Here is a 17,671-nt window from a genome sequence, read left to right on the forward strand (position 1 = left end):
TGCTGCTTGGAACTCTTCCAGCAGATGGCTCCACCATTCAGAGTAAAGATATAACCCGACATGCTCCTACTGTCATCATGGTCAGATTGAAAGCTAGAGTCTGTGAACCCCACAAGTTTCAGATCTGACTCGCCATAAACCAATCATTGGTCCTTAGTATTTCTCAAATACTTAAGGATGGCTTTAACCACTTTTCAGTGATTTTCTTCAGGATCAGATTGGTATCTACTCACTACTCCTAGTGAGTATGCCACATCTGGTCTTGTACATGTCATGGCATACATGATAGATCCCATGGCTGAAGCATATGGGACTCTACTCATACGCTCTCTCTCTTCTGGAGTTATCGGATAATCATTCTTAGAGAGAGAAATTCCTTTGCCTATCGGTAGATAGCCCTTTTTGGAATTCTTCATGCTGAACCTCTTCAGCACAGTATCTATGTACATGGACTGGGATAACCCAAGCATCTTTTTAGATCTATCCCTATAGATCTTCATCCCTAGGATGTAGGATGCTTCACCCAAGTCCTTCATGGAGAACTGTGATGACAACCAAACTTTTATTTCCTATAGTGCGGGGATGTCATTCCCGATTAAGAGAATGTCATCCACGTACAAGACAAGGAATACCACAACTGGACCATTTGCCCATTTATAGATGCAAGGCTCTTCTCCATTCTTAATGAAGCCATACGTTATGATCACCTTATCAAAATGCATGTTCCAACTCCGAGAAGCTTGCTTCAATCCATAAATGGATCTCTGAAGCTTGCACACCTTGGACTCATCTGTGGATGTAAACCCCTCAGGTTGTATCATATACACCTCTTCGATCAGCTCTCCATTCAGGAAAGCTGTCTTTACATCCATCTGCCAGATCTCATAATCCAGATGGACAGCTATTGCAAGCATTATCCAAATGGATTTAAACATTGCCACAGGAGAAAATGTCTCATCATAGTCAATACCATAACGTTGACGATACCCCTTGGCGACCAGATGGGCTTTATAGGTCTCTACCTTTTCGTCTGCGTCCCTCTTCCTTTTGAAGATCCATTTACACCCAATGGGTTTAACCCCTTCAGGTGGGTCAACCAATGTCCATACATCGTTGACCTTCATGGACTTCATTTTCAATTTCATGGCTTCAAGCCATTTTTCAGAATCAGGTCTCTACATTGCATCCATATAGGTGATTGGATCCTCATTATTCTCATCAAGTTTGATGGGATCACCGTCCTGGACCAAAAAATCATAGTATTTATCCGGTTGACGCGGTACTCTATCGGATTGCCTTAATGGTGCAGATACATTGAGCTTCAGATCTGATCTAATCATATCCGACTCAGGTTCAGATATTGGTGTCGGTCCTTCTACCTGTTGAACTTCATCAAGTTCAACCTTAGAGGCAACGGTTCCTTCACCAAGGAACTTCTTTTCTAAAAGGATTGCCTTAAGGCTGACGAACACCTTTTATTCATCAGCATGGTAGAAAAAATATCTTTTTGTCTCTTTGGGGTATCCTATGAATGAGCATTTGTCAGACCTAGGTCCAAGTTTGTCTGTGACTAATCGTTTGACATAGGCCGGGCACCCCCAGACCCTAAGGTGTGAAAGTGCTCGCTTACGTCTCGTCCATATCTCATATGGAGTCTTAATTACAGACTTACTTGGAATCCTATTTAATAGATAACAGGTCGATTCGAGTGCATCTCCCCAGAAGGATATCGGCAAGCTAGAAAAATCCATCATGGATCGGACCATGTCTAACAGAGTTCGATTCCTTCTTTTAGACACACCATTATGCTGTGGTGTTCCTGGAGGAGTCCATTGGGAGAGAATCCCATTCTCTCCTAGATATGTGAGAAATTCACTAGAAAGGTATTCTCCTCCTCGATCAGATCGAAGAGTTTTAATATTCTTCCCAGTTTGTTTTTCTACTTCACTTCGGAATCGTTTGAACATTTCAACTAAATCCGACTAATGTTTCATCAGATAGACATATCCATATCGGGATAGGTCATCCATGAAAGTTATGAAGTAGAAATATCCACCTCTAGCACTGGTGCTCATGGGCCCGCATACATCAGTATGTATTAGGCCCAAGAGCTCAGTAGCTCTCTCATCTTTTTCAGTAAAAGGTGACTTGATCATTTTACCAAGAAGACAGAACTCACAAGTTGGAAGTGATTCACAATCACTGACTTCGAGGATTCCCTCTTGAGTCAACCTGTTTATTCTGTTCTTGTTTATATGACCTAGCTTACAGTGCCATAAGTAGATATCTGACATACTATCCAATCTAGGGTTCTTGCCAGTAGAATAGACTCTTATCGGGCTTGATCTTTCTGGTCTGGCTCTGCACTGATGTCCCAGTCTGAACTTGCACCTTCTTCACTTTCTTCTTCTTGTTCTTCTTCCCTTTCTTAAAAGGTCAAGAACCAGAAGACGAACCTCCCACTGAGTTTACCGACTCCTTATGGAGTTGGTGATCTTTGTCAAAGTTCTGAAGCAACCCCAGTAATCCATGGTAGTTTACTTCAGGCTTTGTCATTCTATAATGAGTGAGGAATGGGAGATAAGACTTGGGCAGCGAGTTCAGTATTGCATCTTTCTCAAGCTGCTCATGCAAGGAAAAGCTGAGCTTGCTCAATCGTTCCATCAGCTCGATCATGTACAAATACATGATCAGTGACAGAGGCACCATCCTACATTTTGGCATTGAAGATGGCACAACTAGTCTTGTGCCTCTCGACGTCATTGAATGTGCCAAAGGCATCCTCCAACACTTGAAGCATGTCCTTTGGCTGAGCCGTCTCGAATCTGCGACTGAACTCATCGCTTATGGTAGCCAGCATGATACAGCGCACCATGGTCTGGTCACTGAGCCACTTCTGGTAAGTATCTCTGACTGTTCCACATGCATTGATAGCTGGCTCCTTAGGTGCAGGATCCATTATCACATATAGGATCCGTTCATGCTCCAGGACTATCTTCAACTTTCGGTACCAGCTACCAAAGTTGGGTCCCACCAACTTATCATTGTCCAACAATGATCGGAGCGATAGGGAAGTGGCCATATTTGCACAAAGGAGAACCATAACCTAATTAGTAATTGATTCATTAAACTTAAAGATTTGGACTTTAATCAAAAGGTTTCTCCCACTATTTTATTCAAATTGGTAGCCTCTACCTCCAATTCGAGGAATTACCCTAATTCCTTAGTGGGTACTAGAATCCACTTAGACTGCACACAAGCCCAACTTTGGTTGGCCAACCCATGTACATCTAAGGGTAGGTTCATAATCAATTATTTCTCTAAATAATTTCTAGTAATTTTAATTTTGCCCCAGAAACCTAATCAGTAGGCTTTGGCCTCCACTGTAAGGATCCAGTTAGGTCCAACCATTAACATGATCATACTTGGTGTATCTAACCAACGAATGATTAAGTCCAACTTTGGTTGGCTCACCTAACCACCATTAGAGAGATACTTTCAAGTCATCATATGATGAGTGATAATTCTATTAGTCAACAAGCACCAGGCCTTTGGGTCTGAAATGATTATTGAGTTAATGGACTCATTATCAAACACCTTAATGGGAGGCTATGACTCAGTTATCTCCATAACTTTGTCATTTTAAGGACCTAATAATTTTAGAAGATTTAAATAATATAGAGGATGAGGTTAGATGAACCAGCTTATCATGATCCTCCCACTGGCTTCACCAAGTCAGCTTAAGGGAGACCATTAAAAGGGCTGGTCTAGGAGCACCTAAATCAGTCACACTGATTTACCTAGCTGACATGGGTCAGCTCGAATAGTCAAGTGATCCGATTAAAACATAATTTCATCAAGAGGCCAGGTAAGTTCGATCAGTGGGAGGGTCTGCCAAAGCTTGCCTTAGACACCATCAGAAATGGCCAGGTAAGTGGGCTCCCAATTAAAAACCACCGATCTGGTTTACCTTAGACACCAACTGGTTTAATTAGTTTCGATTAGATCAACCTAACAGTTCGTGCTAGACCACTTAGCCAAGAATCAAGTCCATTTGGTTCTCGTTAAAGATATGGACTTGACCAACTACAACTATTGTAATTGATCTAGAGAATCCTTGACCTAATCTAAGACAACAATTGATTAGATTTAGTCAATTCTCTAATTAAGTCCATCTTCAATCTAACCATAGGTCTAACCCAATTAATGGACCTAATTTCTACTAACCCATTAACCCAATGTATTATGGTTTGTATCTTAGGTTCTTCAATTCATAATCCTAGAACCTAATCAAACAATTTCTTAATTCTTAATTAAGTTTTGGGCTGAGGGTTGGGTTCGGCTTTTCAAAAAATAATTTTCATATTTGTAAAATAATTTTACAATATGATTCTACCAACCATATTGCATGTTTGATTCATAATAAAGATACAAGTGAAATAAACATGAAACTACTTTAGATCTAATCTAAACAGGTTCATGTAATTGAAACAATTTCAACTTTAAATAATTTCTTTGCACAAAAATTATTAACAAAAAGATTTTATTTCAGATTTAAATATTTTTTAAATCTAATAAATTATAAATTTAATCTAGATCATATCTAACAAATTTATGATTAAAGATAGATCTACACAAACTAGGACAACCTTTGCACTGTAAGGGGTAAACCTTACAGCAGGACAACCTTGCAATTTGTGATTGATCTAAAATTTTAATTTTAAATTTAATAATTAGATTATAAATTAGATCTAATCTAAGAAATAATCTTAGTATGTATAAATAATTATGTAATAAAGAACCTAGGCTCTGATACCAATTGTAGGAACCAGATCTAGGGTTTCAGAGTTAGATCTTGAAACTTTTTCAAGATCATACAGCGGAAGACTAAAATAAATCAAAATTTATTTTTTAAAATTAGAGAATCTCTAAATCTAAGATCCTATTACATGATTATTATATAGTATTAAATCAAAAATTAAAATATATAAATATAGCATGAACTACATGTTGATCATATCAACATGTTTCTATACTACATCTAATGTATGTATTAAACAATAGATCAGATATATTACCTTGCAAGTTAGACTTTCTAACCTCGCTAATTTGGGCTTGAGGATGATGTTGCAAGCCGCACATGCGTCCGGCCTCTAGGAGTCGTCCACACGAGCCCACGAATCTCAATCAAAAGTCCTGCTTCAGGAAATCAGCACAGTATGCTAGTACTGCGCTGATCCTTCTTTGATGGTTGATCAGGTGCCTCCTTCTTCTTGATTTGAACTCTTCCAAAGATGGAAAGTAGAAGGAGTTTCAGATCTGAGATGCTCTCAGAAAACTCAAGATAGAGGGAGGAAAGATATGAAAACAAATAACCCTAGAAGAAGACCCTCTTCTTCTTCTCATTTCTCTCTCTAGATACCCTAACTTGTATCTTTTATATCTCCATGAACCAAAGGTATTTCTCTCTAATTTTTGGATAGCTCAAAGGTCTCTCAAATCTATGTCTTTTCCAAAAATTTTATAAAGAAACTCATTTTATACAGAGAGATATGATAGAGTCCTTGTCTAGGTCAAATACCTAGTCAAGGCTTATCCAAACATGGCAAGTTAAGGGGCGCCCAACTCTTGAGCACCTCCTCCTTATTTTCATGCATGGATCATCAGAAAAAGGTGCACAATGTGTACCCTAAAATCCATAAAAATTTCAAAAAGATTTGGATAAATTCAGTGCAAAATTGAAAGAGTTTTGGATTTCTAAAACTCTATCTCATAGAATTCGAAATCCAAACTTATTCCTTTTTGATTTGATCCAAACCACCTTCCATGTAAGAAAGAAGAGAGGAGACCTTTTGTGAACGTGGGAGAGACCTGGGAGAGAGATTTTGTTGCACAAAATAAGAGGAGATTGGCGTTGAATGAGAGAGAGGGCGTGGGGAAGGCTTATGTGGTGCAAGGTGGAATCCTAGTCTTACTAGGATTCTATCTTATAACTTGTTTTAATTTGGTTTTTCAAATCAAATCTAACCAAAATTAGATCAACCCAATTAAAATAGATCTTAACCCAATTAAAAATCTAATTTAATCAGATTAAATTAGATTTAAATCTGATTTAATTTTCTAATCAAATTAGAAATTAGATTGACGATTAGTTTTTTCCTTGCACTTAGCTTATCCAATAAATCAATTGGACTTGATCCAATCAAGCCCAAACCAAATTTAATTAAATCATATTTAATTAGACTTAATCTCAGCCCATTGGATTAATCAAATTAAGCCAATTAGCAATCAAATTGCTAGTCGATCCTCCTGCAACACTTGCACTGGGTTAAATGTCAATCGTATTGATCATTTAACCCTAGAATGATTCTTAATCATTGATCAACCATCCGATCGGATCATGAACTCTAATGTGTGTGACCTCATAGGTCCGAACCTAAGCCGATAGTACAGAAATAAATTTTGATACCAATCAAAGTGACCATCTAGCAATGGTACCCGACGACCGGATAGGTCGAATGTGTAGAACAACATCCTTAGAACCCATGCGGATATAGTTTTCATATAATTCATCCTCTTGACCAAAATGATCATAGGATACCCCAGAGTTCAATTGTCAACTCTGATCAGGTTGTCCATATTGTATTTCAAAATATCAAATCCATCTGATGGATTACCCTGGCCAATGTTTTGCTAAATTGAAATACAGCGACTCATTCTTCTCCAACTCTTGGAGTGGTCAATCCCATCTCGATCACACTCTGACTTCGCAAGTACTTGACTATGCCCAGAAGCCTTCCATGCCTGAGTTAGAAATTCAGTTAGTCCAGTACCAAAGCACAGTGAGTTGCTTGCAAGTCACTGAGGCGATCTCAGGTCTAAGGGACACTTATACCTATATCCCATCAAAGACATTCTCGACAGCAGAATACTTTGGAGTTGGTCATGTTCAATGATGATGTACCCTTATATCTCACCTGTATGCCATACCAGTATCTCCACACTCCTTGGTTAAGAGGACAACCAACCCATATGGCCTACAGCAACCTATGCTTGATAGAAGCTGTCGTCCTTATTAACAGCCTATCATTTGGTCGTGAACAGTTTTAAGGACTAATCGATAAATCCTCTCTTTATCGAATCTAAATAGTCCTAAGGACTTCATCATAACAACGGAGTTCATTAGAAGATGAAAGCTTATGATAAAAATATCAAATATATTTTATTTATTAACAAATCAATTACAATACTTGGTTGCTCAACCGTCAACAGCTTGATGATTGACTTTTTGGGACACATTTCCCAACATTTACATCCCTGAGATCAATTGGAACAAGCTCTGTTATCCAACAAAGATGCATCCAATCAATCCAAAGCTAACCTAATTGAATCTAATTCAATTAGATTTGATCCAATCTCCATTGCTCAATCAAATTGAGCCAATTAATAATCAAATTATTAATTAATTATTTTTAATTTACCAACTATTTTAGTAAATAATTTTTTGTAATCTTTACATAGGATTAATTATCAATCAAATTGATAATTAAACCCTTCAATGATTCATAATCGTCGATCAGCCATTTGATCAGACAAATACTTCTATGTGTGTGACCCCATAAGTTCGAACCTAAGTCGGTAGCACAAGAATAATTTTTGTACTAATCGATGTTACCATCTAGCAATAGTTTTTGATGTCTAGATACGCTGAATGTATGCCTAGCAACACTCTAGAACCCATATAGATATAGTTACTGTATAATTCATCCCTTTGACTCTCGATGCTCAAGGATGACTAAGGGTTAAACTGTCAACCCAGAATGAGTGGTCCACATTGTGTCTCAATCTCAAAAATTCTATGACTTCTCACTAGGATTACTTTGGTCAAAATTTTGCTAAATTGAAATATAGTGATGCATCATCTCCAATCTTACTTGGAGCGGTCGATCTCATCTTGACTCACACTCAGACTTTACAAGTACTTGATTGTACCTAAAAATCTTCCATTATCAAATTAAAAATTTGGATAATCCGATATCAAAGCACAGTGAGTTGATTGCAAGTCACTGAGATAGCCTCAGGTCAGAGAGACACATATATCCATATCCCATCAGAGTAACCCTTGATAGTAGAGTGCTCCAGAGGTGGTCACGCTGAGTGAAATATACTCCTACATATCACTCTATGCTATACCCGTGTCACCACACACGTTGATTAAGAGGACAACCAACTAATATGGCATATAACAACCTACACTTGATACAATTATTGTCCTTGTAACAATTGTATCATTTGATCGCGAGCAGGATTTAAGAACCACACGATAAATCCTCCTTTATCATTTTAGAAGTAGGTCTAAGGACTTCATCATAACATATGAGTTCTATTTTGAAAGATGTATTCCTTGTGATGAATCTACTTGATAATATTTATTATTTTATAATTCATATATATGTATGGAGCACAATCATCTGCAATCTAGATGATTGGCTTTAAGATACATTTTCCAATAGGCTTTACAATCGCTGGTGAACGGTGGATCGAGCTTAACTAAGGAGTGTGATCAATAACTGTTAAGTGAGGTTACATGACTTAGAGATCAAGTCACTACAATATACTTAGAAAAGTATCTAGACAAAGAGTTACCCATGCATTGGTGTATGTGTCATCAATAACTATTAGGTGAGGTGCTATATATCGATGAGACTGCAGCATCCATTAGAAGTCCACTTATCGCATTAGAATTTTTGTTTTTCTATTTGAAGAATGTGAGAGATTCAAATAATTAGTGAAAGCTTTTATTTATTTTTAAAATCTCTAGGATAAATATTTATAAGTACAATCATCTAATTAGAATCTTTACTCTTTGTGATTTATTGTCTCAGCTTCCAACCCTCTAGCTTCAATCCTAGATATCAACCACTTAACCAAAACCAATTACGTATTCTGACTCAAAAATCTAAGAATTATTCTTAATTTTTGAAAAATTAAGCCATGTTCTTGACCAGATTATCTCTATATCATTAGCCTATCCAAATCCATAGTCAACGAGCTATACTTGACAAATGGTTGGACAATAACAATAAAGTTAAGTGCTATAAATTGGAGTGAATGATTGATGAACTCCAACATGTGTATAAAGACATATAGACTTCCAATAAGATGTTGATTCATTTGCAACAGTTGTGAGGTAATCAGAATCATACAACACATAAGATACGTGATGGGCAGTTTGTCCATAATCACTATTTGATAATGATCGAGGACATTGAGGAGCTTGCGAAACTCGATATGATCATGTATAAGAAATTATTAATAGATTTGATCCTGCAATCCTGGATTCATATGGATAGTTTGTGAAACTATTATATGAATAAACATTATAGCACCTTAATTGAATTGATCAATATGTTAGTAACCAAGAGATCTGAAAATATTTAGAGGTACATACCTAGAAAGCTTAAAGAAATAAAGACACACCTTTGGAAGGCATGTCAGAATTACTCAAAACTGATCTTACAGTTTTCTCTTCTCCTAGTTGAGTATTAAACTCTAGTGCCTATTTATGCACATTACTATAGGGTCTAAGGGAAGCAAGAGGGCTAAAAAAAGGTGAAGTGACTATTTTGAGTCAGCAATGGTGCAAGAATTACACTATGATCGAGGGCTCTTAACGTCTGTGACTATCATTTTAGATTCAGTTCTTAGAGACAGTTTCTATCATTTGCATGGTGATGCATCTGTAAACTTAATTGAGCAAACAATAAATGCCATTGAATCTGAAGATCTAGAAATCAAATAAATCTAAAGTATATACGTGGTTCCTTAGGCTTGGTCATATAGGAGAAGAAGTGATTTATCAATAGAAAAAAAGAGCCTTTGGACTCATTGACTCTTAACTCATATCTAATTTGTCAATCATCTCTTTAAGGATTAATAATCAAGCTGCCCTTTGTGAGACTGATGTGTAGTCATTGATAACACCAAAAATAACTCTACTCACTACGTAGGTAAGATGAGTCGAGATCGTATCCTCAGAGACCTTGGACTAAGTTGAGATTGCAAAATAAAAGAAAGAAGTATTGTTTTGATTTAGAAAATAAATTATCTTAAAATTGATGTAATTAGAAAATAAAGAGCTCGAAAGTTTTGAATTAATTTTGCACTAGTAGAGTTGTATCTCTTTTTTTTTAATTAAATAGATAAGATTAATCTTAGAAAAAATACTTATCTTTCCTTGGCACATCCCGTACCCGTAGATCATGGTGCATCTTCAAAAAGTACTAGATAAACAACTCTTCTTTTCTCAGCACGCCCCGTACCCATAGATCACGGTGCGTCTCCGAAAAGTAAAAGTTGTTCCTAATATTAATCTTACAGGAAAGCATAAATAAAAGCATATGAAAGAGAACAAATAAAGAACTCATGACCATTTAAATAAAAAGCATAATCTTTATTGTATATAAAGAAATACAAGAAAGTTTAGAACAATAAATCCACTCTGTGTCATTACAAAATTTCTTCTCCACTCTCGAGACTGCTAGCCTAGCTACTCATGGAGTAATCCCTTTCTCTTCCTCTATGCAACGCTTCTAGAAGAATTTCTAGGATCCCCCTCAAATGGGAGTACAAAAGCCTTTTTATAGGTGTTAGGAGGGAGGAATTTTACATGGTTTTCAGATGTGGGACTAAAGAAAATACTAAGGACTAAAAGATGGATGGATGAGATGGAAAGATCACAAGCAGATAAAGAAAATACAAATTCTTCCTCTTGAAGTATTTCCAAGTATTATATATATTTTTTTTAATTTTCAGATCTATCTACTATCATGAGCATCCGTCTGTTCGTCACTGTGTTTGCCAACACAAACTCCCCGCAAACCCGCCATGCCGCGCGCCTGTAATGCCGTGCGCCCGTAATCTTCTTTCACGGACCCGTTAGCTGTTAGGAAACCACTTACGCTCCTTTTTGATTAGAAAATTACAAAAAAAAAACTTTTGTTTCTTTAAAATGATGCCTATATCTTTTTTGGGTTTCTTGCATAGTATCTTCATTTTCTATAATACTGTATGCATCTTTCTTTTATTTTAATTTTGTTTTAAGTTCAATTTTTTTTAAACTTGAGTCTTTTTGATCTGCGAATCGGACTCTTTATATCGACGATCATCTTTCCTGTAAAACATAAAAAGAAGCATCAAATTTTTAATAAAATAAAATAAATTAAATATAATTTTTTACTTTAAATAACTTAAATTAAGTGTTTATCACACCTCCCAACTTAAATTTTGCTCATCCTCGGGTAAAATAGATATATCAGTATTGTGTACCGACTCGGTCTTGAATAAAAAGTTAGGTTAGGCATCCCAAAAGGTAGATGATACCTAGTCAGACCATTAAAGAGATACTTCATTGGATTATCAATTTGACCCTATGAGTGGCAGAGTATTAACTAAAGAAATTTCAAGAGCTTTTCTTTCACCAACTCCCCACTTTACTCTTTAAATCCTCTAACTTAATGTGAGAGAGGTTTATTATCTTCTTACAATTTAGTCCCCTTATTATCCACTATTTTTTTTTTTAACATTGCCCATCTTTTTACGTGAACCACAATACTTACTTAGGCGAAGGGGCCTGGTTACTCAGTAGAAAATTAATATTTTTTTTTTAAAAGTAAATTTTAAGGAGAATTTTTGCATACCTCAACCTTTCCACCCAATCTCTCATGAAGCAGATTCTTTATTAACATCAGTAAGAAGAGGATTGTAGAATCACTCCTAAAATTTGGTCTAGTCTAAACCCTACCGTTCATTAGGTTTTATTAATAATTTATTCCTCAGTATCTCTAAAATTATCTTGACCGTTAATCATTCATTGATTAGGATGCCTAATTGACTCTTAATCAAAATAAAATTTGGATACACAAAACTAATTATTTCTGATCATACTCAAGGATTTGATTAATTTTTTTTTCCCCCAACTTAATCTACATTGTCTTCAATGGAGTAGGAAAGCAAAGAAAATAAAAGGAGAGAGTGCACTTGGAATAATTTTGCTTCGAAAGTTGAAGATAGCTTCATTGATTAATAGGCTCTTATTCTAAATTTCTGCAGCTATAGTAAAGTAAGAAAAATATGAAATCATTGGGTTGCCTCCCAACAAGTGCTAAGTTTTACGTCTTCAGCCAGACGTCAAGTTTATTATTCATTATAAAGTAGATCACACAGGTAGATGGTGTCGATTCGTTCTTTACATGCAATTTCATCTACATATGGCTTCAGACGTTGGCTATTTACCTTAAATGTATTGCCATTCTGGGGGTCACGAATTTCAATTGCTCCATGTGAAAATATTTGTGTGACAATGAAAGGTCCATCCCATCAGGATCGAAGTTTACCGGAAAAAAGGCGTAAACTTGAATTGAAAAGCCATACCTTTTGATTTAGCTCAAATGATTTTTTAGAGATATATTTGTCATGAAATACTTTGGTTCGAGCCTTGTAAATTCGTGAACTCTCGTATGCATCATTAAGAAGTTCTTCCAGTTCATTGATTTGCAACCTTTGATTAGAACCTGCATTCTTCATGTTAAAATTAAACATTCGTATGGCCCAGAGTGCACGATGTTCTAATTCAACTGGCAGATGGCAAGCTTTGCCATAAACTAATCGGTAGGGTGACATACCGATAGGAATTTTAAAAGCTGTACGGTAAGTCCATAATGCATCATCTAAGCGAAGAGACTAATCCTTTCTATCGGGCCTAACTATCTTTTCTAGGATATGTTTAATCTCCCAATTTGACACCTCTACCTAACCATTAGTTTGGGGGTGATATGGTGTGGCCACTTTGTGTGTAATATTATATTTTTTCATAAGTGCTTCAAAATGTTTATTCATAAAATGAGTCCCCCCATCACTAATGATCACCCTTGGGAAGCCAAATCGACTAATGATGTTTCGTTGGATAAAACTAGTTATAACTTTATTATCATTAGTCCGTGTAGCTATTGCCTCCACCCATTTTGACACGTAATCAACTACCACCAGAATATATTCGAATCCAAATGAGGCTGGAAAAGGTCCCATGAAATCAATCCCCCAAACATCGAAGGTTTCTACTACTAAAATGGGGGTCAGCGGCATCATATCCTTCTTGGATAAATTTTCTGTTTGCTGACATTGCAGACAACTTCAGCCAAATTCATGTGCATCCTTGAAAAGCGTTGGCCAATAAAATCCACTCTGCAGCACTTTTGCTGCAGTTTTTCTTCCACTAAAATATCCCCCACATGCCGAAGAATGGCAAAAAGTGAGAATGCTTTGGAATTCACTCTTGAGGACACACAGTGAATAACTTGGTCAGGACAGTATTTGAATAGTTAAGGTTCCTCCTAGAAATAATGTTTAATTTGCGAGAAAAATCGATCCTTTTCTTGTTTTATCCAGTGAGAAGGTACTTGTCCTGTTGACAAGTAATTGACAATATGGGCAAACCATGGAGGACGGCTAGAGGAGATTGCGAAAAGTTATTCGCCAGAAAATTTCTCTTTGACCTTATCTATGCCTATCGTGTGTTCAACTAAGATCCTGGAGATGTGATCAGCTACCCCATTCTCGAAACCCTTCTTATCTTGGATTTCCAGATCAAATTCTTGTAAAAGAAGGATCCATCTGATCAAACGCGATTTAGTATCTTTCTTTGAGAGGAGATATTTCAGAGCCGCATGATCAGAGTAAACTAGAACCTTAGACCCTAATAGATATGAGCAAATTTTTTCAAGGGCGAACACTACTGCTAGTAGCTCTTTTTCTGTTGTGGTGTAGTTTAATTGGGCATCAGAAAGAGTCTTGCTAGCATAATAGATCACATGTGGCTCCTTATTAATTTTTTGACCTAAGACGGCACCTATTGCAAAGTCAGAGGCATCACACATAATCTCAAATGGAATGGACCAATCAGGGGGTTTTATTATGGGTGCTGTTGTCAAGGCTGTTTGTAATGTGTTGAATGCTTTCAAACAGTCTTCATCAAAGATAAATGGTGTGTCCTTGGCCAACAAATTGCACAGGGGTCTTGAAATCTTGCTAAAGTTTTTGATGAAGCATCTATAAAATCCGACATGATCTAAGAAGGATCGTATTTGTCAGACCGAAGTAGGGGGTGGTAGTTTTGAAATGACCTCAACTTTGGCTTTATCTACCTCGATCCCTCTTTCAGAAATAATATGTCCTAATATAATTCCTTTTCGCACCATGAAATGGCTCTTTTCCCAACTTAGGATGAGATTTGTCTCCATACACCGTTTAAGAACTTTGGAAGGATTATAGAGACAATCCTCAAAGGTGGTTTCAAATACAGAAAAATTATCTATAAAAACTTCAAGATATTTGTCCACCATATCCGAAAAAATGGCCAGTATGCATCATTGAAATGTAGCGGGTGCATTGTAGAGCCCGAATGGCATACGCCGAAAAGCGAAGGTGCCATAGGGACAGGTGAAGGTAGTCTTTTCTTGATCATCCAGAAATACAGGTACTTGATTGTACCCTGAATAACCCATCAAGAAAATAGAAAAAACTTTATCCTGCTAATCGTTCTAAGATTTGGTCGACGAAGGGCAATGAAAAATGGTCCTTCCTAGTAACAGAATTTAGTTTTCTATAACTATGCATACTCGCCATCTGGATGATATGCGAGTGGGAAGCAGTTCACCTTCTTCGTTCTCAGCCACCGTAATACCTGATTTCTTAGGTACTACTTGAGTGGGACTGACCCATTTACTGTCGGATATGGGGTAGATGATTCCAGCATCTAACTACTTTATCACCTCTTTCTTTACTACTTCACGCATATTTGGGTGCAATCTCCTTTGCATATCTCGATGGGGTTTGGCATTTGCCTCAAAATGAATATGATGCATGCAAATGGAGGGGTCAATTCCTTTTAAATCGGCAATGGACCAACCAATAGCCTCTTTGTGTTCCTTCAGAATACCAACCAATTGTGCTTTCTGATTAGGGGTCAAGTCTGATGCAATGATTATCGGGAGGGTGTCATTGGGTCCTAGAAATACATACTTGAGCATAGCAGAAAGGGATTTCAATTCTAACGTAGGTGGTGATTCTAAAGATGGGACTATTGGTGTACTGACTAATGTGGGCAATGGCTCATACTTGGTTGTCCATGGAGGAATGATTTTATCATGTGGTGTATCCAACAAGGTGTTAACTTCTTTCATATATCCCTCAAAGTCATACACTCCAAAGTGAGCCAAGAAAGTATCTAAGGGGTTTGGTGCTAGAATTGTGGGTATTGCATCTTCTATAATATCTTCTAGTGTATCTACTTTGAAGTAACTATCCATTGATGGTCCTTGAAAAGCACCAAACACATTCAGTCTCAGTTTTTTATTCCCAAAAGATACGTCCATGACTCCTGTCCTACAATTAATGCATGCATTTGCCGTAGCTAGAAAGGGTCATCCTAAGATAATGGAAATTTATCTTGGGTTGCCACTTAGTTCCATGTCGAGAACCAAAAAATCAACTGAAAAGTAAAACTCATCTATCTTGACCAAGACATCCTCAAGCATTCCACGTGGTTCCTTAATTGATCTGTCAGCTAATTGCAATGTGACTGATGTGGATTTCAGTTCTTTGAATCCAAAAAGTTCAAACACCAAACTAGGTAAAAGTTTCACACTTGCCCCTAAGTCCAGAAGAGCTTTTTCAATGTGATAATCTCCTATAACACAGGAAATGATGGGGGCTCTTGGGTCCTTAAGCTTTGGAGGAGTGGCATGCTGGAAGACAGAACTAGCCTGTTCAATGAGACGTACTTTCTTTGGGATTTGTGATCTAGATTTATATTTTTGGGTGCACAAAGCCTTCAAAAATTTGGCATAAGCAGGGACCTGTTTGATTACGTCTAGAAGGAGAAGATTAATTTGGACTTGCTTAAATAATTCCAACATCTCGTTGAGTCTTCCTCCCTTCTTATCTGCAGGAATAGGGGCTTTCAGGGCATCCAAAAATGGGGCTTTAGGCAAGTAAGATGATTCCGGTGCAGTTGGTTCATTCTCTATTTTAAGGTCCTCCTTGTTCTTGGGTGATTTGGCTTCTATTAGAGATTTAGGGTCAGTCTCATTGGTTTTACTAGTGTGTTCAATGATCTTCCACTTCTCAGAGTCATGACTGATTTGATGTGTTCAGAAAAAGCTTCTGGGGTATTAGAGCTCTCAATCACAAATTGCCCTCTTGGGTTGCTCTCGGGTTGGCTAGGTAATTTTTCTCCTTCCCTCCTACTGAATGCAGTCACTAGTTGACCTATTTGGGTCTCTAGCTTAGCAATGGATTGTGTGTGGGAGTTAAGGATCTAAGTGTTGACTTCTAATCATTCTAGTACTTTCAGAATTTTTTCCTCAAAAGCTGAGCTGCGACCAATAGTAGACAGTTGAGGAGCATTTTGAAATTGATGGTATGGTCCATGCCTATATGTTGGGTCCTGATATTGAGGTCGAGGTGCGGCAGGGCCAACCACTGGTTGTGGTCTCCAAGAAAAATTTGGATGGTTTCTCCAATCAGGGTTATAAGTGTTCGAATATGGATCGTTTCCTGATCTGCGAGCTTGTTGGACTTGAGGTTGCTGAACCTGCTCATGCACAAACTCAAAAAATTGAGGTGCGGCTGGGCATTCACTAACAAAATGGTTCGGACTTGCACACAATGCACAAACTTCTTAGATTGGGTTAGGTGGAATTGGGGATTGTCCAGTATTTAGAAGACGGTCTAACTTTTGGAACAGTTCATCTACCTTACTGTGGATATCTATGATGTTTCCAATCTGATAAATTCCACTTCTTTTTTGTTGAAGCATGGGTTGTTCTCTAGGGGTGGCAGATATATGATGTAAGAAATTTTCACTAAGTGTTTCAAAGAGCTGCCAGGCTTTATCCTCACTCTTTAGCATGAATGTCCCACCACATGATGCATCAACCATTTGTCGGTGTTTCTTCGATAGACCATCATAAAAACACTGACAAAGTTGCCATTTAGGGACAGCATGGTGTGGATATTTACGAATGAGGTCCCTTAACCTTTCTCATGTCTCATGAAAATGTTCACCCTCCAATTGGGAAAAACTAGTGATAGCTTTTCTAATTTAATTTATTTTTCCAATTGGAAAGTATTTCTTAAGAAATTCTCTCTGAAAATGATCCCAAGTTGAATTGGTTATAGAGTCTAAGGAGTTTAACCAATGCTTAGCTTTGTTCTTAAGTGAGAAAGGGAACAGTTTCAACCTAAGGGCATCATCGGAGAAGTTTTGGATTTTTACTGTGGAATAAATTTCAAGAAATTCATCCAAGTATTTGTATGGGTCCTCGTTACTAAGTCCATAGAATGATGGCAACATTTGAATAATGCTAGACTTAATCTCATATTGGGTAGCTTCTACTGGAGGTGCTTGAATGCATGGAGAGTAGGTATACGAGGATGGAGTGAAATATTCTCTCAATGAGCATGGAGGATTAGCCTCACCAGGTGCAGCCATGTTTCTAACTTGGATAGTCCTAAGAGTCTTTTCTAATTCTTCATCTAATGGTTGCAAGTTGGATTTTAGTGATCGTCGACCTAACATGCAACTAAAAGGTCTATGTAGGACTATCCTAGT

The 17,671-nt window shown here is 37.2% G+C and overlaps 1 non-coding gene across 1 annotated transcript; it reads left to right on the forward strand.

Moving 5' to 3' along the window:
* The first annotated feature begins 17,057 nt into the window (after nt 1-17,057).
* LOC140858281 (small nucleolar RNA R71) lies at nt 17,058-17,163 on the forward strand. Its single transcript, XR_012141848.1, has one exon. It is a non-coding gene; the product is annotated as a small nucleolar RNA R71 (small nucleolar RNA).
* Nucleotides 17,164-17,671: the final 508 nt, after the last annotated feature.

This window comes from Elaeis guineensis, chromosome 5, assembly GCF_000442705.2.
Source record: "Elaeis guineensis isolate ETL-2024a chromosome 5, EG11, whole genome shotgun sequence".
Taxonomy (NCBI): domain Eukaryota; kingdom Viridiplantae; phylum Streptophyta; class Magnoliopsida; order Arecales; family Arecaceae; genus Elaeis; species Elaeis guineensis.